Consider the following 6,000-nt stretch of genomic DNA (forward strand, 5'->3'; position numbering starts at 1 on the left):
AGACAACGGATTTCAGTGCTTGATGGTGATGATGATGTCCTCAGGCTTAATGGCACATACCTACGGCGGGGGATTGGCCAGGGTGCATAGCGGATACAAACGCACTCATGTACAAGGAATGGAGTATTTTGATAATTTTGCGACGTAGAGCTAGAATTTGTTCAAAACAAGAAATACGGAAAAGGAAAAGTAGTGAATTCACATTCTAGCCGCCGCGGTGGCTCAGTGGCTATGGTGCTCGGCTGCTGGCCCGAAAGACGAGGGTTCGATCCCGGCCGCGGCGGCTGAATTTCTTTGTGGGAGAAATTCGAGGCCCGTGTACTGTGCGATGTCAGTGCACGTTAAAGAACCCCAGGTTGTCGAAATTTCCGGAGCCCTGCACTACGGCGTCTCTCATAGCCTTAGTCGCTTTGGGACGTTAAACCCCATAAACCAAACCAAACGAATTCACATTCTAGCAGAGGAATCAACCAGATGAAATTATATATTCGTGAATTTAATCGCGCACTGGTGTCAGGGCATATCCCTTGGCTCTTGCCCCGAAGGAGAGGAGAATCGGAATAGAAAGAGGAAGCCCGAGTCGAGCGAGGGTGATCTCCAAGTAAATTCTACGGAGAGCACCGAACCGCCGGCAAGAGTACTACTGATCTAAAGCTTCGATATGGCTTCCTTCTCTTTTGTAAGCTCCAATTCATGACTGGTGAAGCTTCAGGTATATATGATGATGCGTGTCTTCGGCAAATGTAGAAGTACGAAACGCAAGAATTTCGAGCAGTCATCTGAGCAAACCACTTCTAGCACTTTTTATCTGCCCAAAGTGCAGCATAATGTCAACATCGGTGCCTTATTTCCTGTTAGTTAAAGTTTCTGCCTGGACGAAACTCTCACTGGCCTGCAAAGTATACATAGGTGAGGAGGCAAGTAGGAGTAACTGCCGAGAACTTTCTTGAATTTAGGTTTAGGGGGCCGTGAAACCGTGAGAAGATCTGATTGCTTAAGATATCAGTGTGTGATGTGCGCTGTACCAAGCGTAGCGGTGTTGTGCAAGTAAGCGTGCGAACTGAGCGTCACAGTCGCGTCAACTATCGGGTCACTGATTGCGGAAGATGTGCGGTCATGGCAAGTTGTTGTGTTTGCCTCTTGTCTCAAAAACGATGGCGCATACACACCGTGGGGAAGTGAAGCTGCGTAGAAGACGAGGTCGCAGCGAAGCACGTGCAACGCTTTCCAGACGTGCGAAGCAACGGAGGCATAGAGGAACATAGACGGTAACATAGTTCGAATGGGGTAATGCCAGCCGTCGGATTATGGGTCCGTAACGGCGTGGGTCTCATCCGACCTCGCATGCCCTTCTGACTCCCGCGGCTTCCTGCGGCTGGTGTTCCCAGAGGAATGCACTCTCGCAATCTCATCGACGTTTCAACTGAACACAAGAATGTACTGGCCGACTTATTATTGCGAGGGACAACGCAGGTGGTTTTTGTGCAGGTGACGGAGCATGAAGGGAAAGGGAAGAGAACGTTTTTGATCTTTTTGCTTCTTGCCAGATTGTTAGGTTCCTGTGAGCTCGCATTTTCAAGGCGCAAAATCCAGTCCTTTCACCCGATTACTTCTTTAGTGATCAAAGGCGGCTTAGGGAATGGCCGTCAAATACGACAGCAAAGTGTCAAGCGTAAAGATAGTTGTACAACATGAACTGGTGGGCGAGTTGGTCTGACATATCTTAGTGAAGCCGCGCAACGGCACAAGGCCAAGGGAAGAAGAGGGCAAACACAGCGCTAGTGTCGCACTAGTAGGTAAAGATAAAGATAGCGCTAGTAGGTAAAGATAGTGTCCCGATTTCGGAATGCCTAGAGACAGCGCGGCATACTTTTTCTACGGTTCCGTAGTTTTGCTCAGACTCCCGTCAGCGCACAATTCTCGTTATCAACTTTTTTCCGGAGTGCGCTTTACGCCGCAAAAAGTTACCCTCAGCGCGGTGTCCTTGCCGTCGATGTTAAATAGCTGGGCCAGATTCACGTGCTGCTATGTGCCACAAAGGCTGCTTCGCAGTAAGCAGGACAGAGCAGTTGTGTTCTAGGTAGTAAGAGCAGGTGCAAATTCGAGGCCATGGACGCGGAACACCGGTTGAAACAGCGGAAGTTTAATGACAGAACAAAAATAAAAAAATGCTGTTTAGTTCGGGGCCGACGGGGAAAAAATATGGTAGGGCAGGTTTTTAATATGTACCCAACCAAATCGCTGCTATTCTTTCTTTGTAGTACCTGAAGTGTTTTCGCGGGAAAGCGAATTTCTCCGTACTGAGGTAAAGCCCGCCATTTGGAAGAGCTGTCGAGAGTTGATCCAGACAATTAGCGTTTTCATAAAATTGCATAGTTAGAAAACTGTTCGGCGATCACAGGTGGTTTGTTTGAGCGAGTAGCCAAACGTTCGTGACATACAAGTTTGGTACACTAAATATCGTTCTATGCGAGGTGAACACATTAAGTTCGTTACATGTACGGTCCAGATATGAAAGTTCGTTATAGCTAAGGTGGCATAATATTTAGGTTCTTTATATTCCTAGGTTACAATGAAAGTTCGTTATATTCAAGGTTAGCTCACGAAAGTTGGTTATATCCGAGGTGGCATACTTACGTTCAATATATCCGAGGTTAACGAACTCAAGTTCTTTATATCCCAGGTGGCCTTTCCAATGGCTACTGCAAGCCAAAGGTTCCTAATTCTCTTTGCACAGGCTCTTATAACGCTAGCGCAGTAATAACTATATCAACCAGGCAAGAAGCGCAAGTCGTCCAATCGGGGCATTCGAGGATTATATAGGGCTTGAACGATCGTCTCTGCACTGACAACCACAAAAGTCATAATGTTATTAAAATCGCCTGTTTGATGGGTTGCCTGTATTCCCGAAGTTTGTTTTTGTTGCCCGGCTCTGATACTGTTGCAGCAACTTGGAATAAAGCATCGCTTTCAGAGGGGAGAAAAAAAATGGAAAATGGTATTTGTTAATGGTGGCGTTGGTGCGGGGCGTGGGAGCCCCGCGTGCGAGAAACCTCTCAAGACGGTTGCTGGGTGGAGACTGGGGTTTATTTCTTTAGAGGGAGAGAGAGAGAGGGCGAGTGTACAAGAATGCACTTTCGCTGCTGTAGGAATGCAGACGGTCACGGTAAGGGAATTGGGAATGCGTCAGTCGACGGGCCGTGGGGACCAGATGCCGTCGGGGGAGACGCCTGCTAGCTTTTGTGGGTGCTAGCTTTTGTTGGAGCGGCCGGCCCGCGCTTGTTTCTGGGAAGCGGGCGGCGAGTATGCGCGGATGAGGCAAGGGTTGCCGGAGCGGCCTGGCGTCGCTTGGTCGACGAACACGACATCCCTTCCTCCTTAGCTGTGGTCACCGTATCGGTAGGGCGGGCGCCGTTCACGCTGGGGTCTGAGCGCTTGCTGTTGCGTGGAACCGTTGGGCTAGTCTCCGCCAGGTTCTGTCGCACTGTCGTCCAGACTGGCCGCCGGTTCTCCATGTTTGGAGGGGGGCGCTGTAGACAGGTCGAGCACAGGCGAAGTCTCCGCTGGTAGCGTGATCACGAACGTAGCTGGCACAGTGTATTGTTTACTTGCTGCTGGTCCGTTCGTCCGATCGTGTGGCGGCGGATCTTCCGTCGGGTAGGCTGCTGCACCTGGTTTAATGTGACCAAGGTGCCTACGAACCGTTCCGTTGTTGTGTTGAGAAGTCGTGCACTTCTGCGGAACTCGTCGCTCCCCTGAGTCCTCGCTGCTGCCTTGACGCACTTTTTGATGGCAGGGCCAGGTCCAAAGCACGCTTCTGGTGGCGTCGATGTTGCAGACGTTGTCGTCAGCACTCCAGAGTTGCAGTCGGCTGTCAAACTTCTGAGGCTGCGACGTAGCTGCTGATCGAGTGGCTTTCTGTCGGCTGCGTCGATGTTGCAGACGTTGTCGTCAGCACTCCAGTGTTGCAGTCGGCTGTGAAACTTCTGAGGGCTGCGACGTAGCTGCTGATCGACTGCTTTCTGTCGGCGTCGTCGATGTTGCAGGCGTTGTCGTCAGCACTCCCGGGTTGCAGTCGGCTGTCAAACTTTTGAGGCTGCGACGTAGCTGCTGATCGACTTGCTTTCTGCCGGCGTCGTCGATGTTGCAGGCGTTGTCGTCAGCACTCCCGGGTTGCAGTCGGCTGTCAAACTTTTGAGGCTGCGACGTAGCTCCTGATCGACTTGCTTTCTGCCGGCGTCGTCGATGTTGCAGGCGTTGTCGTCAGCACTCCAGGGTTGCAGTCGGCTGGCAAACATTTGAGGCTGCGACGTAGCTGCTGATCGACTTACGGCAGTTGGTCACGTCGCTGGAAAAGTTACGGCTGTACAGCTCGGATGGTCAAGCGTACCGGCTGTACAGCTCGGATGGTCTGCCATCGACGTGCTTCAGGAGAAGTGTGACTATAGGTATCCATAACTGACTTCTCCGGGAGTCTTCGGTGTGACCAGCACGCGAGCAGTCTCGAAGGTGTCGGTCCGCATAGCGTCAGGAGGAGCGCGTGCTTCTTTTCTTCGTCGGAGACATCGTTTGCCACGAGGTAGAGTGTGAGGCGCTGAATCCATGATCCACGAAAAGGCTCGATGACACCGTGCAGTCCTCCAGTAGCCATCGGCGACACCCATGGGCGTCCGGAGGGGGGGGGCAAGGGGGGGCGGTTGCACCCCCCTGGAAAATCACTCACTCGAACCGTGAGTGATGGCCGCACACCAGGGGCGGTGGTGCGCTCAGTCAAAAGGGTAAAAGCAGCCCCGCATGGTCACATCTGCGAAATGCCGCGTCCGGGCGTGCGTCGTTCCGCCGTTTTCAAACCACGCCATCGTTAGCTCTACTGAAGGGCGACCTGTTCCAGACATACAGCGGCACCGGCGAGCATGTGTTTCGAGCCGCCTTGAGATGGGTGTCTGTTTCTTTGATCTCTAGAGAGATAGCGACACGGAGGCAGACAGTGCACGGGGCATCTTGTTTTCGCCTATGTCGTTACGCCGGTCACCGATGAATTCTTAAGGAGGGAAGGACAAATCAGCCGTGTCCACCCCCGCTTTGTCGGGCTGCTCAGGGGCAAGCGGGCGATGAGTTGGCGCCGCCGCCGCTCACTGTCTCCTCCGATCAACGTGTAGCGCAGTTCGGTAGAAGCGCCGCTTTCAGAATCTCCGGCAAAGGGGATTAGCTGCTTTTGTTCACGGCGACGCAGTCTCCCGAGGCGCCCCCACACCAGCGTTCTTTGCGTCTTCTGTGAAAACCAGCGCCTTTGGTCAACGCAGCCCGATGGCGCCTGCCTGGCTCGCCTGTCACCTCTGGCTGGGCCTCAAATCACAACAGCGCCCATGTACTGTGCGTGTCAGTGCATGGTAAAGAGACCCAGGTGGTCGACATTACCCGGAACTCTGTACTACTCCATCCCTCATAGCCTGAGTCGTTTTGGGGCTCTGAACCCCATAAAAACACAAAAACAAATTTTCCGACCGGAGTGGCGAGTGTCCCTTCCCCTCGGAAGTTGCGCGGCGTTCCTTTCACCCCCAAAGTGCGCATTCGGGGATACTGCGGCAAGTAAGCCCTCGCACGTATGCGCGCCTCTGTGTTTGTGCTTGGGTGTTTTTAGTGGCCGGTTGTCAGCGAAGCTGAGAACAACCAAGACAGCGGACGAGAAAACGACGAGCGGCGAGCAGTGTGTGTGGGGTTGCTCGACTGTGCGGATGCGCAAGCAAGATGGAGCGAGGTGTATGAAGCTGCGAGCGTGCATTTATCTTGTAAATAAGTTTTCGTTGTATATATAGTCATCTTTTGTTTTCAACGTACGCGTTCAACAGTTTTTCCAATCAATGTGTATGATGAGTGTGCACCGAGAGCGTGTAATGAAGCACAGAAGTGAATTTATCACACGTGTAATTACGCAATTCGCCCAGAAAAATCCGAGGCGCCTACAGTTGCTGTTCAAGGAAGACTGACTGAGTGACTGTA

This window comes from Amblyomma mixtum, chromosome 8 (genome assembly GCF_055824585.1).
Source record: "Amblyomma mixtum isolate Tamu chromosome 8, ASM5582458v1, whole genome shotgun sequence".
Taxonomy (NCBI): domain Eukaryota; kingdom Metazoa; phylum Arthropoda; class Arachnida; order Ixodida; family Ixodidae; genus Amblyomma; species Amblyomma mixtum.